We start from the raw sequence: 16,737 nt of genomic DNA, 5'->3' as shown, positions 1-16,737 counted from the left end.
TATGCCATGCAGTGTAGCCAGCAAAAAAATAAGGCCCAGAGAGGGGCAAGGAATTGATCTGTTTATCCACCCATCAATGCATCAATCTTCAATGCATCTATTCATCTGTCACCTACCCATCTATCCACTCATCCATCCACACATGCATTCATGTATCCATCCATGCGTCCATCAGCTATCAAGCATGCGTGCACACATCCACCCATACATCCACACACACGCGCGTCCATCCGTCTATCCATCCCTCCCTCCTCTCCTTCTAGGGAGCCAGGGCATAGCCCTAGCCTCTCAACCCTAAGCTCTCCACAAGGGGCCACAGTTGCTTTCAAGTCCATGGCCGCACAGAGGAACTTTCTTGACCCCATTAGGTAGGAAAGAAGCAAGCCCTGCTAGTGGAGCTCATGCCAAAGTACATACTATCTCAGGCACCTGCCCTAAAGCCTGTTCACGGACAGCTCAGGGCAGGCAACTGCTTAGAGCCCACTCTGCAGATCAGGAAACGGCTGCCCTCCTGGGATTCGCTCTCTCCCTGCACTATGACGTGGGGCAGGTGTGGCTTGGCCAGGGGTGGGGCGGGGGTGGGAGACACTCTTGGTGGGCAAGAGGTCAAGCAAAGGCTCTCTAGCAGGACTGCCACGGCAGGCAGGTGGCGAGGGGATCCCTGGGTTGCTACAGGATGGTGGGAGATGTGTGGGGAAGAGCTTGCACATCAGGGAGCATGCACTCGGGGACTTCGGAGCCCGCCAACGCTCCCATATGCAAGGGAGCTCCTGAAGGTTACAGGGAGAGCTGGTCCCCAAGAAGGGCAGGCAGATGGGGTTTGAGCAGAGTGATGCCAGCTCCCTGTGCGCCCGCAGCTTCAGACAGCACTGCAGAAGAGGCTCGGGGGCGAGGAGCTCTGAGTGCTCGCAGCCGCCAGCTGCCGCGAACAGGCAAGGTAAGGAGATGGCACAGGTGCGTGTACAAAAGGACTATCTGAGAAGCAGGAACTGCAGCAGGGGGTGGGTGGTGGGTCCCCAAGGAGGCCCTGCAGCACAGAGCGTCTCCTGGCTCGCTCCCCTCCTCCCTGCCCAGGGAAGGGCCCAGCTCGCATCTGTCTTCTTCCCTCCATTCGCACCTGGGAACCATCTGCTTGCCTCCTCCCCATTCAACGTGCTTTGCCTACAAATCCAGTATGCTATGTCCCCATACTCCCTCCCAGAAAGGCAGCAAGATGGAAGAGCAAGTCTGAGCCCTGGCACTTTCTCTTTTCTGTCTTTAGATAAGATATATAAAGTTCACTCATCTGTAAAGGGGAGGGGATGGTGATAATACATCCAAAGAGAAGGGTCAGACATACGTGCAGAGAGAAGCCCACAGTATGCCTGGCAATAAGGATGTGTTCTATCACCCACGGTGATCATAAAAATGTCTACCTCCTGGGCACTGCTGGTGGTGCTGGGTGGAGTCCTGGAGGCCCCTGTGGGTGGCATCACCACTTTAGCTCCAGGAAAGAGACCCACTGGGAGGGACACTGAGGGTGCTGGGGCAGGGGCTAATTGTAACCAGAACAAAAGCAGGTTTATCCTTGGGGCCAGACACATTTAAGAATTCAGAGCTCCCCACACGTTAGATGGTAACGCTGCATATTTCAGCAGCATCCAATAATCAACTCTGTGGACATTTCTGCAGTGAAATAAGTGAACCCAGAATACATAAGGGCTATAAATAGCCCCATTTGGACTATAAATAGCTTCACCTCGGTTCAGGCGGGAGTTTGCTGCCAAGTGAGTTATGAAAAAGTGTTTGCTTTTCAGAGCTTGCTGGAGTTTGGAATTGAGGATAAGGAATTGCGGTTCTGCACGTCAGTGTTTTTCATCTCAAACCAGGGAAACAACTGACTGTCAGCCCTGGCTCATCCCGCAGCCGGCGAGGTCCGGATCAGAGTCACAAGCCTCCTGCCCCCAACACCCGCCAGGCCCTGACCCCGGGGACACTCACAAGGAGACCAGTCAGCAAGCAAAAACAAAGGCGCACACGCAGAAACACACGACGATGCATGTAAACATAATCACACCAGCCGCAGGCGCGGAGGCAAACCGAGCCGCAGGCCCAATCCGGCCTTCTCGGTGCTTCAAGGATGGGGAGGGAGCCCTCGGGGCCCGCTGTTTGGGAATGCTGATCGACATGTTCTGTGAAGTTGCTTCAGTGATCAGAATAAAAAGGGGGGACCTCCCTGGTGGTCCAGTGGTTAGGAATCTGCCTTCCAATGCAGGGGACTGGGTTTGATCCCAGGTTGGGGAACTAAGATCCCACATGTTGTGGGGCAACTAAAAGTCCCCGTGCCACAATGAAGAGCCCATCCATGGCAAGGAAGACCAAGCACAGACAGGAAATAATTTAAAAAATAAAATAAGTAAAATAAAAGGAGGTGTTGGGGGTGGGAGAGGGATACATTACGAGTTTGAGAGTAGCAAAAATAGTCAACAAGGTCCTACTGTATAGCACAGGTAACTATACTCAATATCTTGTAATAGGCCACAGTGGGGAAAAACATGAAAAAGAATATATATGTACACACACATATATGTATGTATACGGGGCTTCCCAGGTGGCACTAGTAAAGAACCTGCCTGCCAATGCAGGAGACGTAAGTTCCATCTCTGGGTTGGGAAGATCCCCTGAAGTAGGAAATGGCAACCCACTCTACTCTTCTTGAGTAGAGAATCCTGTGAACAGAGGAGCCTTGTGGTCTACAGTCCATAAGGTCGAAAAGAGTTGGACACGACTGGAGTGACTTAGCACGCATACACACACATATGTACATATATGTATGACTGAATCACTTTGCTGTACACCAGAAACTAACACGACATTGTAAATCAGCTCTGCTCCCATAAATAACTAACTAAGGGTGATATTAAAAGGGCAGCATCTTCAGTCCCAGAGATGCCCTTATGCCCCCAGGCTCTCTTTTGAGGCCAAGCCCTAATGGATCTCTGTCCTATTCCAGGTTCCCCGGGTGAACACAGACAGAACCTTCAAGCTGCTGGTTCTAGGCAGCCCCAAGAGACTGGTCTCACAGTCTGGAGAGGGAAGCCGAGAGCAGGGACAAGCTTACCCAGGAGGAGGGGGTAAGACATCAAAGGCAGAGCCCAGCTTTGAAGCCAGACCAGGATTCCCATAGCGGCTCCACCCTTCACTGGGTCTTGGCAATTTACTCCCTCTCCGAGCCTCAGTTCTTCGTTTATAGAAGTAGGTCCAATGTCATAGACATCCCGTAGGGTAGTCCAGCGGAGGTGGGGTTTGGTAAATTAAGAGACAATGAATGGGGACTTCCCTGGTGGTCCAGTGGTTAAGAATCTGCATGCTAGTGCAGGGGACACGGGTTGGATCCCAGCTCCAAGAAGATTCCACAGGCCCCGGAACAACTGAGCCTGTGCACCACAACTATAGAAGCCTGTGTTCTAGAGCCCATGCTCTGAAACAAGAGAAGCCACTGGAGTAAGAAGCTTGAGCACCAAAATGAAAAGTAGCCCCTGCTCACCACAGCTAAAGAAAACCCCCGTGCACAGCAACGAAGACCCAGTGCAGCCAAAAATAAATAAATAAACAAAAAAATTGTTAAATGCCTTTAAAAATGAGAGAGAGACAATGAACGTAAAGTGCCCAGCACACAACACCCAAGGGACAGTAGCGGCTGCCATCAGTACCATGATGATGGCAACGGTAATGCTGAGACAGCCCTGCTAAGGGACGGCTTCCCTCTGACCTGTATCCTCACACTCACAATAGTCAGGAGTAGAGAAGTAACTCATCAGTATTGTCCTCACCAACCTTCCGACCACCGGCTGGGACCCCTGCCTGCATGATGACACGAGGCAGGCAGACAGATGCCCTCTCCGCATCTTCTGTTGGAAGACTGCAGCCAAGAGGCTAATGGGGACTTCAGTCAGTTCAGTCGCTCAGTTGTGTCCAACTCTTTATGACCCCATGGACTGCAGTATGCCAAGCCTATCTGTCTTTCACCATCTCCCAGAACTTGCTCAAACTCATGTCCATTGAGTCAGTGATGCCATCCGATCATCTCATCCTCTGTCGATCCCTTCTCCTGCTCTCAATCTTTCCCAGCATCAGGGTCTTTTCTAATGAAAAGAAAAGACCTTCGCAGCAGGTGGCCAAAATATTGGAGCTTCAGCATCAGTCCTTCCAATGAATATTCAGGACTACTTTCCTTTAGGATTGACTAGTTTGATATCCTTGCAGTCCAAAGGGACTTGGTCAAGGTCAAACCGGGCAAATTAGTCACAGGGAGGAAACAAGAACCCCTGATTCTGAGCCCAGGGTTACCCACCGAAGCCAGCATCCTGAAGCTGGTAGCCCTTAGCAGCCTCTGGGCACTCCTGGGAGTAAGGCCACCTTAGGGACACAGGGATGTGAAGCCACATCCGGTGGCCCGGGCTGAGTGAGGCGCAGGGCTGGTGAGCTGGGGGGGGGGCAAGAAGAAGAGGGGGTGGCTGGGGTGCGGGGAACTGAGTCATCTTAACCGGTCCAAGCCCATCGCACACAGTCTGGCTCTTCTATCTTTGGCGGGGAGCCTGGGGCTATTTCTGGAAGCTCTGCACACAGCCCGCCACTTCCCTGCCAGGCTGACTGGGTCAAAAACAAAACCAGCCCAGCAACAGCCCCGTGTCAACAGGGTGGGGAGGGGGGAGGCACTCGACAGCCCTGAACGGAACAGCAGGCTTGGGGGTGGTGGGGGCGGTGGGGGCAGGCACCACCCTGCAAAAAATAAAATAAAACGAGGTGGTGAAACAAACAAACAAAGCTAGTGGGAGGCAGCAAGATGCGGTGGGGAAGACTTGCTTTGGCACAGATGGACTCCAGTTCAAATTTAAGCTCTGTCTTTGAGCCAGTCTTTCAACCCCTCCAGGCCTCAGTTCACCAGTTTGCAGGAACATCATCCACTTCACGGGGTTAGGCAGGATTAAATAAGATGATGCTGGGGCACTGGGTACCTCCTTCTGGACAACTGAACTCTTCGCCTCAGCCTGATACTCTGGTCATCCCTCCAAGGCAGCTCAAAGCCCCCTCTCCTGGGCAGCCCCAGTCCACCCAAAGCAAGTACTCAGAAAACCCCTGTGGGTAGAATGAAAGTGGGGAAAGGGTTGGCAGTAGAGAGTGGAGGACAAGGATGGGAATGGTCATGTAGGGCATTTTTCCAAGGAGCTGGGACCACGGGAGTGGCAGTCACAGGTTATCATGTCTCTCTGACAGAAGACAGGTGAGGGCTCAGAGAAGGGAAGTGACATGCCCAAGGTCACTTGGCGAGTCAGAGCTCAGGGAAGCCCAGCTGGTCCCAGTGAGGGCTGAGGTCCTCAGCAAGCTGCGCTCTGATTTGTCTGGAGGAGAAACTGGGGCCTAAGAGCAGGGAAGACAGCGTGGCTCAGAGAGGAAGGTACAGGTGGCATAGGACATTCTTGAAGGATCATCTTTGCCCAGGGGCCTGGGCTCAGGGGTCTGGAGCTAATTATGGACCAAGGAGGGTGGGAGCATGTACTGGGAAGCTGACAGCCTAGTCAGACCCCCTACCCCCGTACTTTTCTCATTAGACTCTCAAAAAGGAGCTCAGCTTGATGTTTTGCAATGACCTAGACGGGTGGAATGGAGGTGGAGGGTAGAAGGGAGGCTCATGAGGGAGGGGATATATGTATACATTGGCTGACTTGTGATGTTGTGCAGCAGAAACTAACACAACGCTGTAAAGCAATTATACTCTAATAAAAGAAATGGAAAAAAAAAGCCCCAGGTTTGGACTCACAATAGCCAGAAGGTGGGTGCAATCCATGTGTCCAGGGATGGATGAACTGATAACCAAATGTGGTCGATGCATACAATGGAATGTTATTCAGTCTTAAAAAGGAAGGAAATTCTAACTCCTGCTACAACATGGAAGACATGATGCTATGTGAAATAACCCAGACGCAAAAGAACAAGTGGTGTATGATCCCACTTCTATGAGGTGCCCGGAGAGATTCATAGCGACAGAAAGGGGCTGGGGGGAGTGGGGGCTTAGTGTTTAATGCGGACAGGCTTTCAGCTCAGGGAAAGAAAAGAGGTCTGGAGATGGATGGTGGTGATGGTTCATGAGAATATGAATGTACTTAGCCGCTGAACTGCACACTTAAAAATGATTAAAACGGTAAATTTTGTTATATGTGGTGGTGGTTTAGTCGCTAAGTCGTGCCTGATCTTTGCGACCCCATGGACTGTCACCCACCAGGCTCCTCTGTCCATGGGATTTTCCGGGCAAGAACACTGGAGTGGGTTGCCATTTCCTTCTGCAGGGGCTCTTTCCCACCCAGGGGTCTAATTCCAGTCTCATGTATTGCAGGCGGATTTTTTTTACTGACTGAGCTATGAGGGAAGCCTGTTACGTGTATTTTATGTGTGTTATGTGTACTTTATCACAATTTTAAAATAAAACAGAAAAGGGAGAAAAAGCCCCAGAATTGGGTACAGGGTTTTCTTTGGGGGTGATGAAAATATTTTGGAACTAGACAGAAGTGACTGTACAACATCGTGAGTGTACTAAATGCCACTGAATTGTATACTTTAGAAACAGTTTTATGTTACGTGAATCTCAACTAAAAAAAAAAAATTAAGCTGCTGAGGATGAGGCAGGTGGCTCCAGTGGACAGGCACCCTGGGCGGGGCTGGGAGCTAACAGTGTCTTCCACCACTGAGCCTATTACTTCTCTCTGAGCAGGAGCATCTAAGGGACATCACAGTGTGGGCAGGGATGCAGACAGGTGGTTGAGATGCCAGCAGCCAGGCAGGCACAGGCCACCTGGTCCTGGCAAAGAGGAATGCATGGCACCATGGCAGGGTCCCTCCATCACCCCTTGATGTAAGCAGTTCCTAGAAGTCAGACACAGGAAGGGTTTCACACAGCAGCAGGATCCATTGCTCCTTGGTGGATGGGGACTCAGGGCCCTTTGAGGGAGAGGGATACACCCAAGGTCTGCAGGAGGTCACGGCAAGGCTGGACCTTATATTCTTCAAAAGCATCCAGCCTGTGCGTGCAGGTGTGGAGACCAGCATCCCCCCATGGCTGAGATGTGTTCAGTGCATCTCGTCTGGGACAGGCCCTGGACGCACGGGGATGAAGGCTCTTGCAGGTGCCAAGCACCTAGATGACCACTCCACACTGTGCCCCCCCAGTGTAGTGCCCCGTGAGGGCCCAGTGCTGAGAGAGAGGCAGAGTCGGGGGAAGGCAGGGTGTCCGGCTGGCCCCTGGACAAGGTTCCTGGGCAAGCTGGCAGGATGTGGAGCTTCCAAAGAGATTGAGGGAGGGAGACCCGGCTGCAGAAGCCAATGGGGTGGGACGGCACGTTGGGGGAGGGGGGTGGTTGGGCTTTGCAGAGGAGTCGATGGCAGCATGTGGGAGCACTCCTCCCCCTGCAAACCCATGAGCCAGGGGTCCGGGGCTGGCACTGCCATGTCCCTTTGGCTGTCCTGGGGTGAGTCTCAGGCTCAGGCTCAGAGCTCATGGGATGGGGACTCGGATGCTGTGTGCAATACCAGTCCTTTGAGGGCTGGGAAAGCATCTCCCAGGACGGCACGCTCAACCCTACAAGGTCCTGCCGGAAGGCTCTTATGTCAAGCAATCTGTCTCCCTGGGACTCAATCTGGTCCTGAAGCTCTTCAGAGCCTTGTTTAGCTTTTCTTGCCCAGGACATCATAAAGCATGCGTCCAGGACTTCTCAGGTGGTCCAGTGGTTGGGAATCTGCCGGCCAATACAGGGAACATGGGTTCGCTCGCTGGTCCAGGAAGATCCCACATGCCACAGAGTGACTACGCCCGGGAGCCACGACTATCGAGACTGTGCTGCAGCTACTGAAGCCCGTGTGCCCTGGAGCCCGTGCTGTGCAACAAAGAAGCCACCGCAGTGAGAAGCCCGCACACCGCTAGAGAGTAACCCCCGATCGCCGCAATTAAAGAAAGCCCATGCGCAGCAACGAAGACCCAGTGCAGCCAAAAACAATAAAATAAATTAAAAATAAATATATAAATAAATAAAACCAACCTTAACAAAACAAAACAGGTGTCCAAGCCCCACACCCTCTCCAGGATAGTTACCCACGCTCCCCACTGGCTATTACATCACCTCCTGTGCCCTGGGCTCTGATTCTACTCACAGAGGCAAAGCTGCCCTAGCTGACAACAGAGCCTGAGGCAGCTAAAAGCCCCAGATCTGTTTCCTGGGACCTCCCCCTGCCAGACTACTGCTTCCCCTGCCGGTGCAACAGACCTGCCCTGCCTACTGGGTGGAGTGGACGGCAGTGCGTCCCCCCAAATTTGTGTCCACCTGCAACCTCAGAATATGACCTGATTTGGAAATAGGGGCTTTTTCAGATCTAGTTAAGGATCTTGAGAGGAGATCATCCTGGATTTAGGATGAACCCAAAATCCAATGAAGGGTGTCCATATAAGAAGAGGAGAGGACATAGGAGGAGGACACGCAGAGGGGACGACCATGTGAACACAGAGAGATCGGAGAGACGCAGCCACAAGTCAAGGAACACCTGGGGCCACCAGGAGCTGGGAAAAGCCAGCAGGGATCCTCCCCTAGAATCTTCAGAGGGAGCACAGCCCTGCCGACATCTTGATTTCAGACTTTTGACCTCCAGAACGGAGAGACAATCCATCTCTGTGGTTCTAAGCCACCCAGCCTGAGGTCTATTGTCACAGCAGCTCTGGGACGCTGGTTCACTGGTTTGCAGCATCAGGAAACAGGATGTAGCCCGAGCTGACCACATGGGCATCACCCAGTGTGCCCCTGCGCTGGGAGCCTTCAGGAGACAAGGCAATGGCGTCCTGGCCAGGAGGGTGACACCGGAGCTCAGCAGGACAGAGCACGCCTGTCACCAGGCTCTCACCAGGGCTGCAGCCCAATTAGGTAAGGTCACTTGAGGAGCCCATGCAAGGCTGTGAGAAACCATTCTCTGTCTGCTATGAAGTGGCTGCTGGATGTGCGGCCACACGGCCTTTCTGCTTTCCCCACGCTGGTGTCTAGACAGCTTGTTCCATGCCCCCACACCCGGTCAGGCCAGCCCAGCCCAGCCCTGTCTGAGTTCTCAGGGGTGCAGCCCCAAGCCAGCACCAGAAGCACAGGCCTAACCCAAGCATTGCTGTTTCTTCCCTTTTTAAAAAATTTTGACCATGTCATGTGGCATGTGAGATCTTACTTCCCCGATCAGGGATCAAACCCGTGACCTGTGCATTGGGAGTCCTGAGTCTTAAGCACTGGACCACCAGGGAAGTCCCAGCCACTGCAGGTTCTCTGGTGAGAGATGCTTGACCTCCACCCTGACCTTTGGCTCCGCGTCCCCTACCTGTCTCCATTTTTGGAGAACCTCTCATTGGGGGATGGGGAGCTGGCCGAGCCTTCTGGAAGCTCTGGGACTGAGATTGGGGTTACCCTGGTCTCCTGTTGGGTAAGGGAGCTCAGACAGTTGAGCATCAGCAAACCCCTGTGCGGGGGAGGGGCTCTCCCTCTCCCAGCTCTGTGGATGCTTGCCAAGGGGCAAGGTTAGGGCCATCACAGCACTGATGAAGTTGGCGCTCAAAGGGCTTTGCCATGGCCAAGAGCAGCATCTCTGCAACTGAAGTCCAGGGATGAGCTGCTTTAGAAATGTCTCGTGAGCTTGTTCAAAATCAAGATTCTTGGGACTTTCTTGGTGGCCCAGGGGCTGAGAATCCACCTTCCAATGCAGGGGACTCAGGTTCAATCCCTGTTCAGGGAACTAAGACCCACATGCTGAAGAGCAACTAAGCCTGCCCACCACAACTAGAGAGTATGTGCGCTGAAATGAACGACCTGCCTGCTGCAACTAATAAGGGCCCCCTGGGGCCCCCCTAGAAGGCGCTTGCTGCTGTCAACTGCCTGCAGAGACAGGTCTCATGGAGCACCCAGGCCAGGCGGCTCCAAGGAATGTGGCACTGGCCAGGCCCAGGCAGGAGCCCTCCCACTGGCTGCCGTACTTGAGTCCTCGCAGACTGCCAGGTGGTTAGAGGGAGCACAGCTGTCCATGGCACGGAGGCTCTTCTCCCAGGAGTACCGGGCAGTATCTCCTCCTCAGGCTGCACACGAGGCAGCCCTGCCTGCTAAATGACCGCCTGGGGACTTCCCTGGGGTGCAGTGGTTAAGACTCCATGCTTCCAATGTAGGGGGTGTGGGTTCGATCCTTGGTCAGGGGACTAGGATCCCACATGCTGGGCAGCACTGCCAAAAAGTAAACATTTTTTTTTTAAAGACAACAACAACAAACAGGACCAACTGGTTCTTCAGCCAGGACCAGTAGGGGGTATACCTCTAAGGGCTCAGCATTGAAAAGGCTCTGTATGCACCGGCCCAGCCAGCATTGGCTGTGGGGCAAGAAGCAGCCCAAGAATGTGATGGCTCGTGCCCGTGCTTTGTCACCAGCGAGGTCTCGCCACAGCTGCAAAGGGAGGGGGGCAGGTAGAAGGGAGCAGGGGCCAGTGCGGAGAGGAAGGGGGACTCTTCCCTGGCCCTGGAGCTGCCCAGCCCAGCCCAGCTTGGCTCTGGGGTACTCAAGAGAACCTCTCTGGGTCTCTGTGCCAACTTCCCCAACTTCTGGGCCTGACCTGGAATCCCCAGTGCGTAGGCTGCTACCCGGGAGGGCAGAGGGCTATAAACAGCTTCAAGCCGCCCTCTTACCCCAGGGGGAAGAGGCCAGGAGGTGATTCAAGCATAGATTCTGCTCTCTGTTCTCTTTCTGGGTCTGGGGAGGCCCCTCCTTGGCACTGTGGCCACATCCGGCTCCAGCAATGAGACACACTCCCTGTGCCTTGGTTTCTCCACCAGGGACACTGCTGGGGCCCTGTGCCCTCAGCTGGCTGGCGAGGCCCAGGCCTTCCTCTTCTAAGCCGCAGGCAGCTGAGTGACCACACCTCTGATGGAAGCTCCCGCTGGCCATGGCACAGCACTGGCTCTCCAAACATTTGGGAACATGTAAAGCAGCAGCTGACCTGGCCCCGATCCTCGGATGACCTTTGGTACAGAGTGTCTATTTGAAACTAATCCTTTTCTTGAGTCCTGCCCTGGAGGAGAGCCCTATAACGCAATCACTGGCATCATCTCGCTCCTTCTCTCGGCCCGTTCTCACCCAGCGCCCCTGGCACGAGGATCGCCCTTGTTCTGCACAGAACACAACTCAGGCTGGCGGCACTGAGTGACTTCCGCCAGGCCTCACAACCGGGACTCAATGCCGGGTCCATGTGGCTAACGACTTCTGCTCCTCCTGTCTCCCCAGGGCAGCCCCCACCTCCCAGTCTCCCCATCCAGGAACCTGGAGTCTCAAGGTAGGACTTTAGCCATGCAGTTCGCAGGGGCCCAGTGGGCAAAGGAAACCAGGCAGCTGGCTTGCGTTCTGAATTCCCCGTTCCTGGTTCCTTGTCTGCGCAGCCTGCTGTGGCCCTGACAAAGCCCAGTCACAGCCGCAGGCAGTGATAATGGTGTGTCCACGCCTCGAAAGCTGTGAAGTGCCTGACAAGGGCACGGGGAGACAGGTGGAGTGAGGTGCTGGCCAGGAGTGTGAGGCTCTGCATATACCCTCCCTGGTCCTTCCCGCCTCCCAAGGGCACCGTCCTTAACCCTGTTGTGCAGACCAGGAAACTGAGCTCAGAGAGGCCTGGGGGATCTCCCAGGTCTCACGCCTAGGCTGATGGCAGAGAGTGGACAGGACAGGGGCTCGGTCTCGCTTCCACCTCCGTGTTTCCCCAGTGGGCAGTGGGCACCTGATGGTGTGAGATGGCCCAGAATGAGCCCCACACTCCCGCTCTGTGCTGCCTTCTGTCCTCCCTGCGACTCCTGGAGAGGTGAGGAGGACCTGATGAGAAATGATCCTCTTGCAGCAAGGTGGGGAACCTGGAACAGAACTCGCTGGGGGTGCTGGCTCGGGTACCACCACGCTCACCTTGGAGGTTGGGGTGGCCCACGGGCAGCAGAGCCGGAACTCCCAGCGAGCATGCCAAGATTTACTGAAAGGGGTTCTCTGGAGCCAGGGGTTCAGTGGAAGGCCACAAGGCTGACAGCACGGGAAGGGAGGCTGCAGCTTGGACCCAAACAAAACCAGCATCCCGTCAAGAAACCATCAACTTCATCCAGGCCTGGGGCAAGCAGACTCAGGCCCCGGGGAAGGCCTCGCCCAGCCCCAACCTCAGAGGCCCTCCAGTCCAAGGAGAGCCCTATCTTGAGAGAGTCTGGCCTGGCCACAATCTGAAAGCTCCCTGACCATAGCTCCCTCTCGCCCGCAGGCTGGCCAGCCGTTGGCTCTGTTCATGTGGCTTCTTAAGGTACAAACCCTCCTCTGTTATGTCACTATTCTGTCCAGTTTTAGAGAAAAGCTCTCAAACGCTGTTCTGTTTTTTTTTTTTTTTTCATTTCTAACTTACCAAAAAGTTGCAAAAATAACATAAGAACTCTTAGATTCTCTCTACCCAGAATCACTGTTTAAATCATCTGCTTTACCACTGGCGCACTCTCTCTCTGCGTATCTATATGCATATATCTACATACTCCAAATGCTTACAGTCTTTTCTGAGCCATCAGATAGTACAATACCAGGATATCTAAATGCATGATAACAACCCTCTGATGCCAATTCTTGGGATTCACTGCCACACACCCTCACATTCCTCTCCTCCTGGCTGAGGTACATAAAGTGGGTGGTGCTCTCTCCAGGTTACAGATGAGGAAACTGAGGCACAGTGTCCTGGGGTACATGGCCCTCCTTCTACACCAAGCCACCCACACCTAAGGTCTCATAAAACACACACACCCACTCTGCAGACTTCTGGATGATAAGACGATGTCTTAACTCTTTTTCTTTTTTCCCAAAGAACATTTCATGTGCTCTCATTTATTTATATTTGGCCTGGCACACAGGATCTTCGTTCCCTGACCAAGAATCAAACCCACGGCCCCCTGCAGTGGAAGCATGGAGTCTTAACCACTGGACCACCAGGAAAGTCCCTACCTTAAGTTTTACAAGAATGTGAGCCAGGCTGCCCCCACAGCACAATAGAGAGCAGATCAGCACCCGGAGAATCAAGATTCTCTACAGAGCAGAGGGCGGGAGTGATGGGCGGTGGGTGAGTAAGGGGCTCCCCACTCCACCCTGCACCACCTCCTCCTTCAGGGCCTGCCCTCTGCTTCTTTCTTTTTCTCTCCTTAGACAGCTGGGATGGAGGGCCTCCTCCCTGGGGGAGCAAGGACTGGATCTTCCCTTCATCCTAAAGCCCAGAGGCAGGGGACCCCATGCAGAGCAGGCTGCATGTGTAACTGATGAGTGAATGAATGAGTCCGAGAGCTGAGTTCTGGCTCTGCCATAGGGTGGGCTACTCAACTGCTCTGATGCTCAGTTTATGCTTCTGCTCAGTCGCTCAGTCCTGTCTGACTCTTTGCGACCCTATAGACTATAGCTTGCCAGGCTCCACTGTCCATGGGATTTCTCAGGCAAGAATACTGGAGCAGCTTGCCATTTCCTACTCTAGGGGATCTTCCTGGCCTCAGTTTTCTCACCTGTAAAATGGGACAACACCAACCACTTCTACAGTGTGGTTGCAAATTTTTATATTAGATGAGATTTGTGAAGGCGCCTGTGAGGTGGGTGTTAAGATCCCAGCTCAGAGTCTGCTGAACCAGACAATGGGGAGAGATGGAAAGCAGAGCTGAGGATGCCTAAGTACGAACAACGTGGGAAGGCACACACACACTTGCACGCACGCGTACACGCACGGCCTCCGGCTCAGCACCTCTTAAGCTCAGCACTCTCTCTCTTTGACAGCCCCTCTTCCTTTCAGCTTGAGACCCTCAGCAGCCCAATCTGAAAAGCTGGCACCTGGGGCTTCCACTGAAGACACAAGTATACTAATGTCTATAACACACCTAACAACATAGCAAAGCCTGGGGCGACGTGGAAAAGAGGAACGGTAAGAGAGGAGGGCAGAGCTTTCCAGAAGTGGACACAAATGGTCTGTCTCACTCACATAAGACTCGGAGCTAAAAAGCAATGCACAAAAAGGACAGCTGTGTGATCTTATCAATACTGGGAACTGTTTATAGGAGATCATGTTATCAAGGGCAGAATGCCAGCTGGTACATGCATCCCTGATGGAAGCAGGGAAAACGGTGTGTGTGTGTGTGTGTGTGAGTGTGCATGTGTATGACTGCATGTGTGTGTGTGTGTGTGTGTGTGTGTGTGTGTGTGTATGTTCAGGCACATTGCAAAGCAGACCGGGAGAGTTGAATGTTCACGAGCTTCTGTTCTCCTGCACAATTTCTTAAGCCATTTGTGTAAAAAGATGAATTGCCACCACTAAGATTTTCTTAGTCTCAGCCTCTCAGGTGGTCGTGGTCCCAAGTCCTAGAACCCTGGATGTTGAGCCAGGACCACCTGTCCTGCCCGGACACAGCCTGGGTAGGGGGGACGCCAGCGCACAGGGCAAGGCAAACCAAACTTTCCCCGCAGAGATCTTCCTGTGGGCTTCCTGAGGTCTGTCCGAACCACCAGGCTTCCCACCAAGCCCTCCCCTGCATCCCAGGGCTCCCGTCGAATTAAAGAAGAGAGAGAGCCACTCACCGCCTGAAAGCCAGCCAACACGGCCACTATTCCACTTTTCCTGGAGTGAGCTTTCCACACTTGGGGAGGCTGGAGCCACCGGCAGCCAAAAGGCTCCCACCTCTCCGACCTGCTCTCACACCCTCTGCGGCTCTTTACGAGGCTTTCAAGTAAGGCACCGGTTTGTGAGGTTGCTTGGAGAGAGGAGGCTGGCTCCTTGTGCTGGAGGACAGGAGAGGGAGGGGGGGAGGCTGGCACAGAGCACTCAGGATTCACTCTGGATGAAAGCCGGCGGGTTGGCGGAGCCGTGCTTCCCTCCCGCCCCACACCACCCCCCCCATCCCCGCCCCGCAAGCCAGCCCTGCTCTGCCATCCTTCCGACTTGCTGGCGTGCTGATTAAACACAAACGTGGATCGCCCAAGCATTGCCCCCCAACCCTGGATGCCCGTGAAAGACACCCCTCCTTGAGGGGAGGCCAAGTAACCCCAGCGGCCGCAACCTCCCGTGGGTTCTGGGACCTGAGCTGAGAACGGGGTGCCGCCACTCACGGGGCTGACCTTTCCCGTGTCACATCAGATTTTCCGTTCTCAGCAAACCCAACCCAACCCAACCAGCACACGGCCTCCCCACCCCATCTCACGACTCGTAAAGCCATCAGAATTTACAGCAAACCGACCAGAATCCAGACGCGGCTAATGTCATTAAGAAGCCTGCACAGCGCCCAGATGCCGGCAGGGGCTCGGTGACAGACAGACGCCAGCCTCGCAGCAAAGGGAAAGCAAGACACAGCACAGACGCCGCAGGCACAAAAGCCTTCCTCTCATCCTGCCCCACAGGAACCGATCTGATTATCAAAGGGAAACACGGAGGACTCAGAGGTTAAGGCGGCTTTAGCGAAACGGGGCTTCGGGAGCAAACACAGTTTAAAGAGACCCGACCACAGACCCAGCCTGGGGTGGGGGGTGGGGGAGCCCTGCCTTGGGCTGTCTGTTTTTGAACGCAGTCCGCCAGAGATAATGCACATAATCCAAGCACATAATCCAAGGAACCGCCTGACTCTGAACACATACCTGAGTGTCTAGGCGCCCTGCCACCTCAGCCCCCAAGGTGGGGACCACGATCACGGCTGACTATTATTTCCTCTGATACCTGCACCAAACTTTCAAGCCTCCCTCTGAGTCACTGGCATTCACTTTCTATTTAAAGATCACACAGGGCTTCCTCTTAAGCACCATTCAAACCCGTGGCTTCTAAGAACTGAGTGTTAAATCTGTTTTCTTCGGGCCTCACTTTCCATCAACAGAGATGTTCTCCTTGACAGCGAGGGGTTGTTTTTTTCCATCATCCACTGCCAGGAGGCAGAGGTAACCAGAGGGGCACGGATCCCAAGACCACCCCTGGGACGGGCGGCGGATGGAGTAATCTCCCCGATTCCTTTCTGGAGAGCTATGAGAAGCTGTCCTGAATGCCATGGCTGGAAACGGGGTAGACACAACGGAAAACCTCAACCCGCTGGGCAGCGGTCTTAGGATTCTGTCTGAGCCACACTCTACTGAGGGGCTGTCCCAGACACACAGTGGTACTGCCCGGGACAGCCAGACAGCTAGGACCCTCCCTCTGCCCGGATCAGCCTGACTACACCATCTTCTGGGAAATGCTTGGTTACGGGGACGTAACATTTCCCCCACCAAACTCCGTTTCCAGGTGAGAAAGGATTAGATAGAGAAATCTGTACCAAGCCATCACCACTTGGGAGCCCTGTCCCATCTGGGGTGCACGTGCATGCCCCCAAATTCCCTCTCCCTCCTCGTGTGGTCAGACCACAGTCCAGGAAAGCAGACTGTTTATGCTGTGTAGTGATGAGGCTGAAAAATGGAAGAGCAAGAGACAGCCACAGACCCAAGCACCAGGAGTGGGAGTGGGCCGCTTAGAGCCACCCTGGAGGAAAGACCCCACATGCGCCCAAACTCTGCTGTGTGCCCTCCAGCTCCGAGTCGGGCCATGCCTCTCCCTCCCTCTCCCCCTCCACCCCAGCGACTCCAGGGAAAACAAGCAGCCCACGTGACCAGGACAGAGCCTGCCTTGCTAATAAACCCATCCCAAGGCTC

General features: G+C 54.1%; 1 protein-coding gene across 23 annotated transcripts in view; it reads right to left on the bottom strand.

The window, feature by feature from the left end:
- The window catches only part of PITPNM2 (phosphatidylinositol transfer protein membrane associated 2), a 164,043-nt gene that overhangs the window by 70,451 nt on the left and 76,855 nt on the right, over positions 1-16,737 (bottom strand). For 2 of the 23 annotated variants that reach the window (XM_010813933.4, XM_024977286.2), the window contains exons 1-2: positions 15,306-16,669; positions 14,650-14,850 (exon numbers count right to left, since the gene is read on the bottom strand). The exons of 18 other annotated variants lie outside the window; for them this stretch is intronic. The gene's annotated coding sequence lies outside the window, so the exon portion shown is untranslated. Of the gene's footprint in view, positions 1-14,649; positions 14,926-15,305; positions 16,670-16,737 lie in introns of those variants that run through there. 3 more of the 23 variants (XM_024977291.2, XM_015475471.3, NM_001191383.1) reach the window with 3 other exon arrangements.

The sequence above is a fragment of the Bos taurus genome, chromosome 17 (genome assembly GCF_002263795.3).
Source record: "Bos taurus isolate L1 Dominette 01449 registration number 42190680 breed Hereford chromosome 17, ARS-UCD2.0, whole genome shotgun sequence".
Lineage (NCBI taxonomy): Eukaryota > Metazoa > Chordata > Mammalia > Artiodactyla > Bovidae > Bos > Bos taurus.
The sequence above is the reverse complement of the archived record's forward strand: the minus strand, read 5'-3'. Positions and strand labels throughout refer to the sequence as shown.